This window comes from Onychomys torridus, chromosome 9 (assembly GCF_903995425.1).
Source record: "Onychomys torridus chromosome 9, mOncTor1.1, whole genome shotgun sequence".
Classification (NCBI taxonomy): domain Eukaryota; kingdom Metazoa; phylum Chordata; class Mammalia; order Rodentia; family Cricetidae; genus Onychomys; species Onychomys torridus.
The window spans coordinates 108,144,291-108,163,540 of NC_050451.1; the positions used below are offsets into that span (position 1 = coordinate 108,144,291).

Consider the following 19,250-nt stretch of genomic DNA (forward strand, 5'->3'; position numbering starts at 1 on the left):
CCTGTTTTTTATGTTTTCTAACCCAAGTATTTGTTCTACCTCATTAAGTCAGCTTCACTCTTATGTAACACACACAGTTATTTCTGAGATCAAAGATCAAAGCTATTAAATCAGTCGATAGAAAGCCAATGAGTAGCTAGAAATGACGTCAGCTCTCAGTAAACATCTCTTCTTGTCTCTCAATTATCCATAGTCATGACTCAGCAAGAAATCACCTGACCCAGCAAGATCTACCTATGATGCATTTGCTGCTGAGTCTTGGAGAAGAAAGAAGGAATCATGGGTGTTTTCTGTCTCTAGGCAATCTTTGCCCACCTAATTCACCACATGGCTGCTGGGGCTGTCACTGAGGCTACTCCAGGAGGCTGTGGTTCAGTTACAATAGATTATTATCTCTCAGCCCTCCTTCAACTGACGGGAGTGGAAAGAGGGGGATGTCTACCTTTTTTTACTGGCAGTAAAAATCAAGCCCCAGCTGTAAAATTTGCATAATATTAGAATTAGGCAATAAGCCACATTAATAATAACAGGCACTGTTTATTGAGTATTTATTATTTCCTGAGCACTAATGCACTTAGTTCTCTGAAATATCCCCCACCATGACAGGAATGAAGATTCCTGGGGACCAGGGGTCTCAGGCTGATCTAGGATAGATGCACCTGAACTTGAGTGCTGATTGGCACCTGTATCCACCCACGTTCCTCAGATGCCTCTTTGATTCATGACCTTGATAATGTTAACAACAGTGTAATAGCATGACAAGTATCAAAGGGGGAAAGAGCTTTAGAAAAGCATGGGATTAGGGATCAGCAACACGAGTTTACATTGAAGCTCCCAGCTGTAGTAGACCTTGAACAAGGAATTCAGTAAGCCTAGGCCAAGCAACAGGCATGGCTTTCCTAGGTACCGTGGGTCTCTTGATGTGTCTCTTTTTCTTCCCCTGATTGTCTTCTCCTTATACTCCGGTCTCCCTCCCTACTCCCCACATGTACAGCATGGTAAAACCCCACCCATTTGTGGAAAATCCCAAGGAGCTAGTTGCATTGTGTTTGCTAAACTAGAGTTGAAAATGCTAACTACTCAGACAAAGTGAGTCCAAAGGATTGTTTCAGCTCATACAGAGAATCTTCCTCACTGAATTTTTTTTCTGAAGACTTGTGTTTCCCAAGGTATAACTGTTATATCAGTAGGAGTTACCCACTGGACACTCAACAATATCAAACATTTCTTTCCTGTGGGACTTCTCAAAGCCTTTATTACTCCAGTGTACACTGGGAATCTCCAAATATGCAAATTTCCTAAATAAATCCCCTAACAATGCCTTTTAAAATCTTCTTAAATTATCTTTCAGGGTAGTATTTTAGCAAGAAAAACTGTGGGAATGTCTTGGAGTTGGGAGATACTGATTAATAAATGCAGGACTCAAGGCCTGCATATCCAATCTGTGACTCGAAAGATGGGGTGACTTCATAGCCTGATGATTCATTCACACCTATGCTTCATTCATACCCTTGGTTCATTTGCAGAGCTGAAACTAGAGCTTTTTGAGAGACCTACATCCTGGCCCTGATAATACAATAGAACAGGCCTGCTCCTTGAATTCTAGAAGGCTAATTCATTGTTTATCTCACTAGCCTCCTGAGATATGGAAACCTGGTCCCTAGTCCCTACACATTAGGGACAATGGGACAATGGGGAGGAATTTCAGTGGAAGACACATATGGGTCAAGGCCTTAAGAAGAATTTGAGAGAATCAGAAGAAAACTAAAAAAGAATCAGAGAAGAAACAGTATATCCAAAAGTGGCCAGCCCCTACTACAATCGACCTGGTTCAACTGGGCAGATGTAAAGGTTGTACAGGTTGTGTACTACCCAACTCTAAGTGTGCACATACTTCAATAATGTTGACTTTGGCAGAATGACTAATATCTGAGTAATGTTCTAGAGATTTAGGCATATGATGCCATGGTTACAAGAATGTGTAACCCCATGATTACAAGAGTGTGTAACCCCATGGTTGCAAGAGTGTGTAACCCCATGGTTGCAAGAATTAACCCCCCAGATACAAGAGTGTGTAACCCAAGGTTATGAGAATGTTTAACACATGGTTACAATTTGTAATCCCCTGGTTACAGAATGTTTAACCCATGGTTACAAGAGTGTGTAACTCCATGGTTACAAGAGTATGTAATCCACGGTTGCAAGAATGTGTAACCCATGGTTACAAGATGGTTTAACCTCCAAATTGCAAGAATGAACTTGAATACTCATTCAGCAACCAAATGGACTAAGAACGAATTTTTACAAAGCACTATTTTTGTTGAGTGGTAGCTATGTTTTCCATTAAACACATTATTTTTATTTTTCCAGACACAGGCTTTCTCTGTGTATCCCTGGATGTCTGGGAACTCACTTTGTAGATCAATCTGACCTAGAACCCAGAGACCTGCTTGCCTCTGCCTCCTGACCACCTGGCCATTAAACATATTTTTAAAGATGGGATCAAAAACTAACTGACCACCTCACCAGCCTACAAGACACAAGAAATGATCAGAATTCCCATGAAGATGATTTGGACAAATCAACTGCACTTTAGTTTAATCTCTGTGTTTCCTTCATAATATTTCAGTAAGTTTTGTATATTTCTGTTTTCCAAAGGCAATCTTGTCCTTATTTTCCTCTATATAAACAAGAGTGTACATGAAAGTTTCACTTGCCAAATCCTAGCTCAGTGCCATCAAACTAGGGATGAATCTTTGCTTGAGATTTAGAGCTAGTCTGTACCTGAGAACAGGTTCGAGTTTATGGAGGGGCTGCTTTAGCCCCCACACTGTCTAGATACTTAGGATTGTCTATAATCTGCTTGACTCCCTTTCCATACCTGAAAGAAGTCACTTCCCAGATCCACTTGGAAACGATAAATTACTGGAAAGCCTGTTTCAAGCATGTGTGATGAATGCTTAACAATCGTTCCAGGATTGCAGACTAGAAGATAAATCAGCTAGCTCTTTTGTCCCTTTGAAAGTAGTGATGCCTCATTGGGGCATCAGATTGTCCTATTAAAGTTGTAAGTATTTGTTAGTTGGGTCAGAATGAAAAATGTGTGCTCATCACCCACTTGGTAAAATTTCACATTTTCTTACAAGTTTAGTAACCCTGTTTTTAGTTATTCTTAATATCAAAATTTTTCTTAAGTGTTAAGGAGCTGGTCAGTGGTTAAAGACTCCTGATGTCAAGCCTGATGACTTTAGCTCAACCCCAAGAATCCACATGGTATAAGAAGAACCAAGTCTCACATTTTGTCTTCTGACCTCCACAAGCATGCTGTGTCAAGCATCCACCCCACATACACACAGAAAATTAGTAAATAAATGAATGTAAAGTAAGAAATTTTAAAGTCCTTTAAAAGAAAGACATTGGTTTCTAACCAAAAGAAAATGTCCTCATTATATCTAAGTGCGAAATCCTGAGGTGAGAGAATTTTTCGAAGTGCAGTCCAAAATAATAGTTCAGTGAGTTATGTAACTCAAAAGTGTATATCTTTAAAGTGAAGTTATAAATGCTTAATTGTGTTAAAAATAACTCTTAAGACTTAAATAGATGAAAAATATCATCTGTGTTTCTCAGTCAGGACTCCAGCAAAGTAAGAACTATCCAAATTCCTTTTAGAGCCTGACAGTTGATGTGAGCAAACACAGGTAGAAGAATCCTTGTTGCTTTAGCCTTGCTCTGACTTTCAAAAGCGCGGTCTGATTTTCCCACAATGCAACATGTATGCGAACAGTTTTCTGTTTATTGACCACAAATATTTTCCTGTCAATAGAAACATGCCAATGGGTGGAAATATAAAAACTTAAGTGATTCTATGAAAATGTGGGTCTTAATTATACTAATTATCAAAGCAAGTCTTGGGATTTCTAAGCAGAGGAGTCACAGCCCAGTTCCTGGGACATGATGGATTTCTGGCTGTTACAATTCAGTCATCTGGGTAAGGAGAATTTTCTGTTATGGAGGACACTAGGGAAAAAGAGGAGGGAGAGGGCCAGGATTGGAGAGAGCATGACATTGGATGTGTGATGTCACACACTATGAGATTCAACACCGAGGTTTTGAAGAACCACAAACTTCCAGGGAGTCTTGAAAGATAATCCAAGAATATGTTGCTATCTGTTCCCTAGACCTCAAAAATAGGGCTGGAAACTGCACAGACAGGATAATCTTCTAGCTCTGGGATCGCGACTGTAATCTCCACATAATGTCTCAGGATTGACTACTTTGCACAATAAAATTATCCCATTAGTAAATGATCAGGTTTGTTGGTGAGGCTGGCAACCACAGGACTGTCTGGGTACCAGCTTGGGAGAGAGATGGTGCAGGCAAAGCCCTGCACACAGTGCAGAACGTAGCATAAGAGCATTTTCCATTTGCCTTGCTGCAGAGGGGACCCACTCATAAAGCTTTGCAAGAGAATGACTTAGGGAAGTTCAAATACAGTCATGCCTTCCTCTTCCCTTAAAGGCAGAGAGGTCTATGAACCTGTGCTTTGAGATCTTGGAGGAAACATGTGGTGATACAGGACAGGAATGATGTGAAGTAACCACATCTGTGCACATTGGATGCTGTTGCTAAGGTAAATCTTTTTTTCTCTCTGATCTCCCTGGAATAGTTGCCTATTCCTAGGAAAGAATATATCCATGACATGATCTCCTTTGAGTAGCAAATAAAACAAAGCCAGATGTTGTCTCTTTGAACAAATTATTTTTTAAAATAAAGACAAAATTTGTATTATAAAATACAACATGTATCCTAGAGAAAAACTTCCAAAATACTTCATATCAATTTGAGATTTCATATTCATCAAGAGCACATATCCAACTGGGCCTAGTGGTACATGCCTATAATCCAAGCACTTTTAAGATGAGGTCAAAACAGGAACATCAAGTTCAAGGCCACCTTTGGTTACATGGTGAGACACAGTCTTGAAAAAGAAAGAATTAACAAACAAAAAACTCCCCAGCAAATCAAAAAAGTAAAATAGTGTACATGTATTCTACACATTCAAACACACACACACACACACACAGAGAGAGAGAGAGAGAGAGAGAGAGAGAGAGAGAGAGAGAGTTCCAAATAGCTGCCAAGATAAGGCTCTACTGAACTAGTGGACAGGGTGATAGTAATGTACCCAGAATTCATGGTCATTGGCAGAAAGGACCACAAAGGGATGCCTGGCTGTGCAGGAAAAGAGCCATCACATTGACTCTCTACACAAAGGGTTCTGCCATACTGCAGTGACAGCTTAAGAGCAAGATTTAAAACAAGGGAGAATTGGTGGCCAGAGTGATTCCACACAGAAGTTACTTCCTGTTCTCCATAGTGTCGTGCCCTTGGGCCCCAGTTGGTGACATTATGTGTGAAGGTTCTGGAACTTGTAAATGGTAGATGGAGCCTTGTTGGAGAAAGTGGGTCACTGAAGGCCAGCCTTGGGGTTTATAGGTTGGCCTCACTTCTTGTTCATTCTTTCTACTTCCTGCCTGAGGATGGCTTAGGAGCAGCCCTACCTCTGCTTGGCCATCATGCCTTCCTAGCCTTGACAAAATGCATCCCTTGGGACTGTAAGACACAACAAACTCTTCCCTCCTTACCCATAACTCTTGCTCAATCCTGCTCACGATGTCTACTTTCTCGTATTTGTCTTAGTGTTGCCCTTTCTAATGACCATGTAATTCTCACATTCTATTGCATGATTCTTAGTCAAGGGTATGGACTAAAAAGCCATTCTCCTGGAGCAAACAGTCTCCTCTTTTGACTAGTGACATGTTATTAGTCCCATTTCTCTGATTTATTTTCTAGTGCATAAAATAAGGACAGAAATCATGTAACATGTTTGATATGCTGTGCCAGGCACACAGTAACCACTCCCTGTAGTCTCTCTGTGGAAACACCTCAGAGGAGTTCATCATGGAAAGTACTGAGCAGAGGAAAAAGGTGTGTGGCATGTTTTCCTTAAGACTGGATTTTAGATAAGGGTTAAGATTTGCAAAGTCAGCGAACTAGGTGTATGGTTCACATCCAGCCACCAGGGGGCCCTCGGCTAGTCAGAAAACCTAGGCAACTGGTCTACAAATTGGCCTTCAGAAGAACTAGATCACTGGTGGCCAAACTAGGCAGGAATCATAGAACCTCCAGCTTAACTGTGGTTCCCCCAATGGGGACAATGTAGCCCCGAGACAATGTAACAACTTCCCAAATTGTTGACTACACTGAGGACCAAGCAGAAGATGTTGAGTTGAAGAAGTAAGCTTCTATGGGAAATGCAAACATTAAGAAGAAGAAACAAAATACCAAAATGTATCTCTTAGTAATGCTAACAGTAGATCACAGTAATTAAACACACTTTCCCAGAATGGACAATCCAAGAAGTTTCATAAAACCAGTTCCTTCAAACTTTTCATCTTACTTACCACAAATCCTTTCCTGCAGGAACATTTGGAGACATGTGCCCATCCATCCATCCATCCATCCATCCATCTCACTTTGGGGACCACTGTGCAATGCTTGCAGCTCTTAGGGTCTGATCTTTGTGTCACTCATCTTTCTGTCTTCTGGTCTCAGATTGGGTTCATGTATTGTGAGAAGGTGACAGAACCTTGCTGGTTAAGACACCAAGTAATAATTCCAATAGGAAGAAGAGAGCTGGTGATAGAAAGAAATACACCCTGAAGTCTGTCAAAAGGAATATTCTATTGGACCAAATCAATACCAGTTGCTTTTTAAAATGCAATCTGTCTGTCACAGCTGTGAGGACAGGGGTTCCACATTTTATCCCCCATATCTAATCCATGCTTCCACTGCCTCATTGTCATAGGAGCCCAGCCATAATCACACAAGAATTTTTCTTTGTAAAGCCACTTAATTATGAACCCTTTGAAGAGTAGGTTCTCCTCATTGCATGAGAGATACTTTCTAAGGACCTGGACTACTCATCCAACATCAGAATAGATGAAAACCCAGTTCACCAGTAACAAAGACTGGGAGTTTGACCTTGCGACTCTGCCCATGTTTTGAACACTTGCCTCTAGTAACTCTCTAAGACTCCCTTGGAACACAATTGCTTATCAGTCCTGTGCCATAGTTTAGTTTCTCAAATTTTGTTTGCTTATTTAGCAAACCTTATTGCCCACTCCAGGTGTCAGGTAACATGATATGTCAACAAATAATACCTAAAGACCCTAATTGTTGAGTATATTGCTTCTCAAGAAGCAGACAGACAATTATCAATAAATAGCAGACAGTTTATAGGTTGTGATGAGGGGGTGATGAGTACCATGAAAAAGCATAGGAGGTAGAGCAAGGTGAGTGCCTCTTTCCCACCGGGTGAGTGTACTGTCTGACCCACTTTCCCTGAGCCCTCACTTAGGAGAAAAAAATCCCACTGTTAAAATGTAGTATTCAGAACTGGAGGACACTTCAGAAACACTATGGAGGAAGAGATGGGAGCAGAAAGCCTGACAATCTTTGGTCCAACATATAACTCACCCTGGTGGTAACTGAAGGATGCTTCATGTTCCATAATTACTCAGGAGATGGACAAGTTCCCACTGCAGAAAACAGTTGGGTAGCAGGAATCTTAAAAGGTCTTATTAATAAGAACAAACCTGAGGCCAGTTATTGGGGTGAACGCTGGAAGATCAGAGAAGCAGAACAAGCCACAGCTATCTCACCTTGCTAATTCCTTGGGTGATCCTGTTTCCTCAGGCTGGAAGCTTCTGAGTCCTCATCCAATGGCTCTCAGCTGAACTGTGCTGCTCCAAAGCCTGAATGCTAACCAGCCAAATGCTTAACCAGTCAAATGCTTAACTAACTTAGTTCCTGGTCCTCACACCTTATATACCTTTCTGCTTTCTGCTATCACTCCCTGGGATTAAAGGCTGGATTTCTGGGGTTAAAGGCATGTGTCACCATGCTTAGCTGTTTCTAAAGTGGCCTTGAACTCAGAGATCCACCTGGCTCTGCCTCCCAAGTGCTGGGATTAAAGGTGTGTACCACCACCGCCCAACTTCTGCTATGGCTTGCTCTGACCCATTTTCTAGCCACCATTTCTGGCTCTTTTCTAGTGACTGTCTGTTCTCTGACCCCAGATAAATTTATTAGGGTGCACAATATTGTTGGGAACACAGTACCACAGGGATCTTTGTCCAGCTGCTGCCTCTGTGCGATTATCATCACGACTAGCACAGGAAACTGGGTGGTTATAATGAGTGCCTCTGGCTATGTGAGCTGCAGGACCAGGCAGTCTTTGCCTTATCTAGTACTCCCTTTGGGTCACAGGCATCTGCAATTTTAGAAAACCATAGTTTCAACACATATCTCAAAACTTGTGAGATTTCAAATTATCTCAGGTTCAGGGCTGGACATGTCCACTAACCTTTGGCCTGACCTTTTCTATGAAACTTCCAATGTCCTTGGACCAGAGGTAAAAGTCATGATGCAACCATTCCTAAAAAAAAAAAAGAAAAAAGAAAAAAAATGGTACAATTTGACATTAACCAGTTGGTTAGAACTCTGGTTGGATTGCTGACCATTTCCCAGGCTGTGGCAGCAGCTACCCTAGGAACTCACAGGGATTCTGTGGACTGCTTTGTATTTTCAAGAGCAAGATAAGACTTAACATATGTTGGGCACTGCCAACTGCTAGGCCAAGGTGATTTGCAACTTCTGCATTAGATTTACACTGCCTTACTTTTGATGATACTTTTATCTTTGCAAAGAGGGATTCTCAGTTGCTAGGAATACTGTTCCAGTCGGAGCTCAAGCTTTGAGAATTATATGCAGCATATCCCCCTTAGAAAAACACAATCAATTAATAACTACTTGGGATTAAATAAAATCTTTTTTTCAAATATTTTGCATTAACCTTCTAGTTACTGAACTATTAAAACATAACGTGTAGGCTGAAACTATTTAGCAAGTGTACCCATTAGTACTGGAACTTTCACGCCTACTGAGAAGTGTTCATGATACTAGAAGGTGCTATGCATGCTACCAGAGGAGAAAAGTAAACACCCACCTTTTGGTACATAATGGTGACCTATCTTCACATTATAACAGTGGCACAAAAGTTGTGGAAGCAACCAACTGCCATCTTATTGGATTTAAGGTGCACTCCATGAGCTCATGCCTGCCACTGCTAAGATGGCTGAGAATGTGAGACTTGATAGGCCATGAACCTAGGGAAAAACCAAATACTATTGTTCTGCTAAAGGAAACAAAATGATTCCTAATAACGTTCTGCTATACTCATAGATTGGTGTCTAAGTCAGCCATCATCACGGAACCTTCCTCTTGAAGTAGATGGGAATTAATACAGAGATCCACAACTAGGCAATGTGCAAAGAGTGAGAGATCTTGGAATAACCAGTCCTAAGTGGAATTTCTTCATCAAATCCCTCCTCTACAGAGATCAGGGAACCCTGTAGAAGAGGATGCAGAAAGATTGTTAGAGCCAACGGTGATAGAAGACACCAAGGAAACCATGTCTCCTAGACACAATAGGACTGATGCATGTATGAACTTACAAAAACTATGGCAGCATTCATAGGGCCTGCACAGGTCCAAGCCAGACCGTCCCAGCTCTGAAATGTGGACATGGACACAAACTCTCATCCCCAACAAAGAATTTATCTCTGATTAACAACTGCTTGAAAAGGGAAAATTAGTTTCTCCAGAGGAGTCTCATGAGTAGACAAATAACCCCAAGGGAAGGCCATCCCCAGCAGGAGATGGCCAACACAAAATGAAGACAAAGGTATTTGTGGAGATAGTTCTTCTCATATTGCTTTGTTTGGATTTATTTTTGCTTGTATATTATGGGTTATTGATCTTTTTGTTTGTCACTTTGCTCACTCAGTTTTATCCTTGTCTCTTTTCTTATTTGCCTGTTTTCTGAAGAGAGAGAGAAGGCTTGGAGCTGGAACTGTGGGGAGGTGGGGAGAAATGAGGGAGGGGAACCGTAATCAGAACATATTTTATGAAAATAACTTTATTTTCAAAAAATAAAAAATGTACCCATCAGCTGTTTGTCTCTGCCTCAGAATATGGTGGGATCATAACTGACGAGAGCACCCTGAGCTGAGAGAATGTGGAAACCGCTGCCTCTGCGTTCTGTTTTTTCCTTATCACACAGCATTTTCCTTTTCATGGGAATCTCAGGAAGGTTCTAGAGCTCACGGATGATGGTAATGGAAGCCACAGCAGTGGGTGGAACTAAAGTGCCCTGATCACTGGGGTCTGCAATGTTCCATGTAGGGGATTTCTCACACATTGGTTTCTTTACACATCTTATGTAGTTTGCTTAAATTTCATTTTCCTCAACCCAGAAAAAAATGCTATTCCTAATGTTTCCTGGAGTCCTCTGCCCCTACATCTATTAGAGAAAATTTAGGACTTAGTTAACATTTCTTATGAAAAATTTGATAACTTTTCCTGACAATTAGAAAACCAATTTTCTATTCCCTATGGTGCTTTCAAAAATTCACACGTTAAAAAAGAAAAATACAGCAATTCTACAGATCATAAACTTCCTTCACAATTTTAAAGAAATAATTGATCAGGGCTAAAGAGATGACTCACTGGTTAAGGGCGCTGGCTGCTCTTCCAGAGGACCCGGGTTCAATTCTTTGCACCCACATGGCAGCTCTCAACTGTCTGTAGTTCCATTTCCAGGAGGCCAGACACCCTCACACAGACACACATGCAGGCAAAACACCAATGTACACAAAATAAAAATAAATCATAAGAAAAAGAAATTAAAATTTAAAAAGAAAAGTAGATCAACTAAAATTTATTCAGTGAAGTGTCCATAGTACACATTATAAAGGATAAAAGTTACTAATGTGTGTTCTTTCCCCTTAAGGGCCTTCCAGCCTGGTTTACACAATCAAAGAAAACTAAAAAATAGTGCATGATAAAGGACTAAATGGGGAGGGGTAGGCTAGAAATATCATATTGAAAGAGGAAGGGGCCTCAAGTTGAATAGCCACAGAACAGCTCCACTTACCGTGAGTCTTTCTGTCTTACCCTAGCTGTGAGCAATAATCATTTTCTCCCTGGCTTCTCTTCTGGTATGTCAAATACTTCCACTTTCCACTCACAGGAAATCTTGATTTTTCTATGTCTTAGTTAGGCTTTCTATTGCTGTGATAAAATACCATGTCCAAAAGGAACTGATTTGCTGTGGGGTAATGCTCTTATACACTGTAAAGATTTGTCACTTCAATTGGTTTAATAAAATGCTGATTGGCCAGTAGCTAGGCAGGAAGTGTAGGTGGGGCAAGCAGACTGAGAGAATTCTGGGAAGAGGAAAGGCGGAGTCAGGAGTCACCAGCCAGACACAGAGGAAGCAAGATGAGCCTGCTGCACTGAGGAAAGGTAGCAAGCTAAATGACTAAACATAAATAGAAACATAGATTAACTTAAAGTGTAAGAGTTAGTTAGTAATAACCCTGAATTACTGGCTGAGCATTTATAAGTAATATTAAGTCTCTAAGTCAATTATTTAGGAAGCAGCTGCTGGGTATTCAGGAACTGGTGGGCAGGACAGACACTTCCCACCGCAGTGATGAGAGTTAAGGCAGCAACCTGGAGAAGAGAATTGAAGCCAGTGTCTTGGAGGAAAGCTGATCACTGGCTTGCTTAGTTTGCTTTCTCTTATACACCCCAGAACCACCTTCCCAGAGATGGTACCACCCACAGTAGACTGGGATCTCCCACATCAATCATGAATTGAGAACATTTGCCAATGCCTTGCCTACATCTTGTGTAGGCATTTTCTCAATTGAGATTCCCTCTTCTCAAATGACTCCAGATTGTGTAAAGTTCACTTATAACTAACCAGGACATTCTGGAATTCATCATCATTCTAAATATCATCAAAAATCAATGTTTTCCTTGCTTGAAAACTTGCTAACTTTGTTTTACCCACCAAAAGAGGTGCATCCGCCATGTATGTGCCTCTTAGCTTTGATATTACCCAAACTTTATAAAACATACACACACAACATATATGTACATATACAGACACATATATACATATATATATTACAATATATTTTGTTTGTAATAAGTACTCAAGATAGGTATAGTACTATGTATATATACCATACTTTATTGATGGATACAGTATTATATAAAATATATGGATAGTCAAAGGAGAACTACACTACTTATCTGTCCATCTGTCTATACACACATATATTACATATTAGATCCATCACCTCTGTGGCATCTCCATCAATCCTTTGTTTTTCTCACTGATGCCATTTCAAGCTTGTCCTTTTAGCCATCCAGCACCTACTGATTGCCTGTTCAATTACTGCACATTCTCGGTCCCTGGGGACCAACTACCCACAAGAAAAGCATGCTCACTTCTTATATTAGTCACTTTTCTGATGCTGCAATAAAATATGACCAAAAACAACTTGGAGAAGAATAGGATTTATTTTAGCTTGTGGTTCCAGAGGGGAAGAGGCCATCACGGCCAGGAAGGCATGGCAGCAGAGGCAGGAAGCTGGCTGATCACATTTCCATCCATACACAGGAAGAGAGAGAGAGAACAGGAAGTGTGGGCAGGCTACAAACCCTCAAATCCTGTTCCACAGTGATGCACAACTTCCTGCAAGGCTTCACCTCCTATAGGATCCTCAACCTCCCCAAACAGTGCCATCAGCTGGGGAACCAAGTTGTTCAGACACATGTATCATTCAAACTATCGCCCTTCTCTCTGAGAGAAATGAAGTCAATATGAGAAATGTCTTTTAGTAAAAGAAAAACTAATTCAGCAAAAACATTACCAAAATAATTGTAGTGAGAGACAATTGTAGTGAGTGAAGGTGAGTGATCTGGGACATTTGAGTAAGGAATGGGGCCTAGAGGTCAAGAGGTCACAGACAGCTGTCATTATGTCCAATAAGCATTTTGATATTATTCTATGTTTGGTTTCTCAACCATTCTTGTATTTGACATAGACATGCTGATCTAAAACTCATCACTGCCGAGAGCTGCTATTGGACAAATTAAAGATACCTTTTATTTTAGTTTTTCTGTGCCCTCCTTACTTTGGACACAGTCTGTTTTCTTTAGGGCTGGACGGGGAACCTGATGTGTGTGAGGTGAGCAGAGGTATACTGTCAGCCTTCATTTCCTGCTTTATGATAGAATCTCACGATGTAGCCCAGGCTGGCCTTGAACTCAGAATATTTGGCATCTTCCTTCAGAGTGCTGACATTATAGGCAGGCACTAGCCACTATGTCCTGACATCATCTGGATATGTTTTATGTTTCTTTTCTTACCCAGTTTCCTTTTTCCTTAACATGTAACATCAATAAAGACTAAGTTTTTTCCATATCAATTCAATCTCTTTACACACTTCCAAGAAACTTATATCAAGTTATAAAAAGGAGGGAAGAAGAAAAAAGACGTAGTGGAGGGGTTAAGAAGAAAAGGGAAAAGGGGAATCCAACTTGGTTCTATAGCGCATGGGATTCATCAGTTTGTCTCTTTAATACACATTGCCATTGATCACCTCGTGTGCCAGCCACATAGTGATCAGATGCAGGAGAGATCTTGATGACTTCTGATGCTCACAAGCTGGCAGGGAGGCAAACCTGAAATAATAACTAACAGAATTAATGTATAACCACACACCATAGTAGGAGCAGCAGAGCGAACAACATCTGTAAAATCTTGCTGTTTGAAGAGTAGTCTTGGACAGACACGCTCACCTGGGAGCTTGTTAGAAAGGCAGAGACTCAGTATCCACCCAAGAACTCCTGAGACTGGATCTGCATCTTAACAAGATCCCTTGGGGATTTGCATGCACCATTGAACTTGAGAAGCATGGCTCTCTAGTTCACAGGGCTGTGAGAGAAAACAACAGGTGGACCTGAGTTCAGCCTATGGGTCAGGGAAGGGTTCCCTGCAAAGATGGCCTCTGATTAGGTAGGGAGGCAAAGGCTCCATGGAGTCTTTGAAGATAGGTAGAGAACTTACATGTTTGTTCTAAGAGCAATTCAAAGATTATATATGCAAATACATATATTACATATGTTTATATTATGCACATGGTGTGTGTGTATATATGGGGGGTGTCTGTGTGTGGGTCTGGGTGTGTATGTGGTGTGTGCATGTTTGTGGGTGTGTGAACTTGTGGGGAAGTGTGTGAGTATAGGTATGTGAATGTTGTAGCATGCATGTGGACATCTGAGGATGGCTTTGAGTGTCAATTTCTCCCATCTTTTTGAGATAGTGTCTCTTGCTGTTTGCTGCTGTGTACATGGGGCTTCTGTCCTCACTTACCAGACAGTTCTAGGTTTGAAGATACACAGTGCCACAGCTGGCCTTACAGGGGCTCCGGGGAGCCCGACTTAGGACTGACTGCTGCCATAACAAAATCCCATAAACTCTGTAGTTCTACAATAGGAATCTCTTTTCTCCCACATAAATGCTGGAGCTCTGAGGGAGGGTCCAAGCATGGTCTGCATCTGGTGAGGATTCTCCTTCTGGCCCGCAGAAGGACATCCCACTGTGACTTCCCAAGTTAGAAAGGAACAAAAGCACCTCTTTCTGACACCTCTTCTTATAAAAACAGAAATGTCTTCTAGAAGATCCCATCCCCATGACTTCATCTAAACCTAATTACCCAGGTGCTCCCTCTCTAAATATCATCCCTTCAAGGTTATCTCTTCAGCATCTGAAGCTTGGTTGGGGGATGTGAGCAATTCAGCCCCTAATGGAGTTTTAAGCAAAGAAATAGGAAAAACAAAATTTCTTTTAAAATGTTACTACTCTAGATGAAGTATTCTGAAAGGCTTGAAGGGGTCAAGCCAGGGTCAATCACACAGGCCTGTAACCTCAGCTAGGTTTGGAGGTTGAGGACAGAGGGGCACAAATTCAAGACCTGCTTGGGCCACAGAGTGTCACCCATCGCATGAACAACTTAGTAAAATCATTTCTCAAAATTTTAAAAGGCAACGACTGGGCTGGAGCTTAGTGGTGGAGAATTTACACACTATATGCAAAGTTCTAAGGGCATTATAGATTCAGAGAGAGGGAGTGTTGGAGGGAGAGAGAGAAGAGAGGGAAGAAGAGGAGGAGGAGGAAAAGAGACAAGATGAGAGGAGTGGGAAGCAAAGGGGAGAGAAGAGAGAGAGAGAGAGAGAGAGAGAGAGAGAGAGAGAGAGAGAGAGAGAAAGAAAGAAAGAAAGAAAGAAAGAAAGAAAGAAAGAAAGAAAGAAAGTTAAGACAACACTCAGGGGAGCAACTATTATTTCAAGAGTTAAGGTAAAGGATGTCAGTCACCTGGACAAAAGGACACTGGCAGAGAAGGAACAAAGTAAAATGTTCTAAATATTCAGGCATTAAACTTGACAGACTTTGACAAAGCATTTCAAGTTGTGGTTGGGGAGGAAAGCCAGGAAAAAGCGCCAGGTTTTGGGCTTGTACAAATGAGTAAGTATGATGTCATTTCTTGTGATGCAGATAATCAGCACGTGTGTGTGGCCTCTTGTCTAGCATATAAATTTCTGGAAGGATGTCCATCATTTAGTGAACCTGTACTGCACCAGTCTTTGTGCGGAGGTTTTACATACATTCTCTTAATTCATGTAGCACATGAACCTTGCCTTCGAAAATGGCAAGATCAACTCAGGTAAGCTGGCTGTACAAGGCTGCATTGTTAGGGGCTTAAAATAGTCTGGTACCATGAACAGCACAGAAGGCCTTTTGAGCTTCAGAGAAGCTAGGGTGGATGAGGACAGCAAAACAGAAGGAATATGACAAGTGACCTGAGGTCTACACACTAGGTAAGAAAGAAAGAAACATGAGGCAGAGAGGAGGGAGGTTCCTTTAGGAAGACAGTAGAGGTCAAGTTGACTACGACGGCAAGGGTCATAGTTTGCAGGCCCCTGAAAGTCTATAATTTGGATTTTATATGGGGACAGGCTTGAGTGTGAAAGGAACATGCCGTTACATGACTCCAGAAAAACCTGTCTGGCAACAGAGAAGACCAGAGCTGAAGAGCCCTGTATCCCAGAGGCCACCAATTAGTTTTGCTATCATTCAGGTAATAGGTCAGAACTCTGGGCTAGCTTGGAGCAAAGTTCTACAAGACTTAAAATTTTTTTTGGGTGAAAATGGGGATTGATGGGAACTAAAATTTAAGAGATAAGATTAGGAGAATGGGGATTTCACGTCAGAAGAAGTTAATTGTAAGCTTGAGATCATGTAGGTGTGTGTGTGTGTGTGTGTGTGTGTGTGTGTGTGTGTGTGTGTGATCAGTGTGTGAATACTGGAAAAAATGTCCACCCATTTGAATGGAGCTAATTTAAATTTTCAGAAAGAAAAACAGATTCAAAGCCTAGAACTAATGATATTGACTGGAAATAAGTATTAAAATAAAGAGGAATAAAATATGACAGTCTATTGAAGAAAATTAGTCTACAAATCACAAGTAATGCTGTGTTTTAAGGATGTAACTGCAAAATTTAAAAAAATAGAAATCATTACATTCTATCCTGTTGCTCTATTACGGATGCATTAAACGGTTGCTTATAAAAATATAGAACTAGGCTCAGTCTTTCAGATGAATAAGGTCTTTGTTCTTGTCTGGAGTAAGTCACAGGACCATCATACTTAATTTTTAAGATTCAAAATGTTGTGTTTTGTGGAAGGAAAAATGTGTGCTTATTGTGTTTTCTAAATGCCATATGTTTTTGTTTTTGTTTTCAAAGCATTCAGAAATGCTGTTGACTGGGGAAAAAAATAACCTTTCTGTTTTTGTTTTTTTGTTTGTTTGTTTGTTTTGTTTTGTTTTGTTTCTTTATCTTTGGGGAATCCCAGCATCTTCTGGGTCATCTTCTATAGATTGAGACCAGAGGATGCCCCTTAGAGAAGCTTCATGTGTGCTCAGCAGTAAACACCTTCCCGCAGTTATCGCTGCATTAGGAACACTGTGGGCCAACGCAGTAGTATTCATCAGATGGCATCTAAGAAGGTTACAGCACACCTAATCCTCTAGTGGGTGCCAGCCAGCAGCCTCAAAGCTTAATGTATAGGTATCAATTTTGTCATTCAGCATTCCCTAATTGAAGTCCCTAACGGTCTGGAAACTTAGATGGAAGATAGATGGGTTCCAGTAAGTAACCACTGCAGCGACAGCGGTTCTCTAGCAAAGGTGTGTGCTGGGGCTGCAAGCATGTTCTGGTCTTGAATGGGTACTCCGACTTGGTGATAATCTTCCTCAGTCATGGAAAATGCATGCATATGTTTCGTAAGGTATTACTTTTCTTGACAAGCGTTGAATTATTTTCTTTATATATACATCTATATCCGTATGCTTTGTCAAACGGCAATAAGGACTTCAGTTTGGGGTACAACTGTATTTCCTGGCCATCTTAGGAGTTTCATGTTTCCCGGAGTATTTACGATGCAACTCCCAAATCTGGGCTGGCTGTCTCGAAGCGTGTTTGTCTGAGCTACCCCTCTCTGTGCTCTGCCAATTATGTACCACTTTGTCTCGGTGCTATGACTGCTTTCTTCGGAGAGGGAGATCCCTCTTCCATCAGTATGGACGCACTGTTTTCAGACCCTGCCTGCGCTGTGTTGCTGTGTCAGTCATCCTATGAGAACCAGTTCCAGACGAGGAGGACTGACGAGCTGGCCAGGGATTGGCTGGCCGCGCCTGGGCGGGGCCTGTGGGAAGGAAGGGCTGCAGCTCACAGCAACAGAGTTTAGACTGTCTTTGCTTCATCATCTGAAGGTAAAATTTTCCAGCCACAGCCGGCGGCTCGCAGAGTACAATAAACAGGGACGGAGAACTCCTTGCATGGACCTCTCTTCCTCATGATGCGGTGGAGAAGCCGCGGCCACTCGGTCCTTCTTGGGGTTACTGTACATGGGGAGGACAAGCAGAGCTGAACAAGGTAGGAGGACCCCCCACACACCTTTTTTTTTTTTTTTTTTTTTTTTTTAATGTTTAGAGTTTGCTGCAGTATGCTGCATTCCATGTGTGTGCTTAGGGAAGCCAGGGAGACCGGATCCTACTAATTCGAACGGAATACTCGCAGGAAACCCTGGAGTTTTACGTAACATTTGGATTTGAGAACAAGATGTGGCAAAGCCGGAATCTACGCCGCCCGGTTGGGGGTGAGGCATAAACCGAAGGTTTTATTTATTTATTTAAAGAAAAGACCCATTTATTATTTTTTTTAATTGTTTGAGAAATCCGGGCCATTATTTTCTTAGAGAATGTTTTTACTGCTATAGCGAGCTACAGGATAAAGTTTACATGGATCCTATTCTTTGAAAACACACTTGAAATTAAGAATTAAAAAAATAATCATGGTAAATAATCATCGGTTGAACGTTTGGGACCAAAATATGTCTGTTTCTTAGAAATTGGGGGCCACCCTGGTGCTCCAGGGCAACGGCTTTAATTGAGTTTCAAAAGCACATTTTAACCACCAAGCCAGAGGTAGCTTCCTGGCTAGTCTTAGACACTGTAGTTCAATGTTTACATTGCTTTTCCTGGCAGCCTTCGTCTTTGTTTCCAGCTTAAAAGTGGGACCATTATATTCAAAAGTAAAGCTGGGTTAATAATGCTTACTGCAATTATCTGATCTGTATGCATTTTTAATGAGAACACACAGCCAGCAGAATAATTTAATGAGAGCAGGCTAGCTTTTAAAGCTGGGCTCTCACTATGCCCAGCCAGATCAACTTTCTTGCCGAGCAGCGGCTAGAAAGGTTGAAGCAGATTTATTTTTAACACACTTGGCCCAGGAGAAGGAAAAGATCTCTCTGTGTTAAAGAACTCTTTCTGCCCTTTTCCGTTTTAAATTTCTGCCAGGCATGAGGAAACCATGCTTTTTTGTTAGGCCTTGGAAGCATGTGTTTACAATAAATGTGTAACATTTTTAGAATAGTTAGCAAGCGCTGAAGCGGAGGAGAAAAAAAAAAAAAAAAGAAAGAAACTTGCCTAACCACCACCCCCGTGAATGTTCCAACGTTCCTCTAAAAGTCTTACTGTCCCTTTAAAAGACAAAGATTAAGTAGGAAAATATGTATATTTAGGCGACAATGTGGAACAAAAATGAAGCAGGAGACATTTTTACAGTCTACATAAGGGGAAGTTTCTTCCTCTCCATTCTGAGGGACAGCCGTGTTCATTTACAGAAGGGCGATGCCACGTAGA

General features: G+C 41.3%; 1 protein-coding gene across 8 annotated transcripts in view; it reads left to right on the plus strand.

Annotated features, from left to right (window-relative positions):
* The first annotated feature begins 17,739 nt into the window (after positions 1-17,739).
* The window catches only part of Mbnl2 (muscleblind like splicing regulator 2), a 158,912-nt gene continuing 157,401 nt past the window's right edge, over positions 17,740-19,250 (plus strand). For 2 of the 8 annotated variants that reach the window (XM_036199763.1, XM_036199765.1), the window contains exon 1: positions 17,740-17,979. The gene's annotated coding sequence lies outside the window, so the exon portion shown is untranslated. The remainder of the gene's footprint in view (positions 17,980-19,250) is intronic. The other 6 variants (XM_036199764.1, XM_036199767.1, XM_036199762.1 and 3 more) reach the window with 5 other exon arrangements.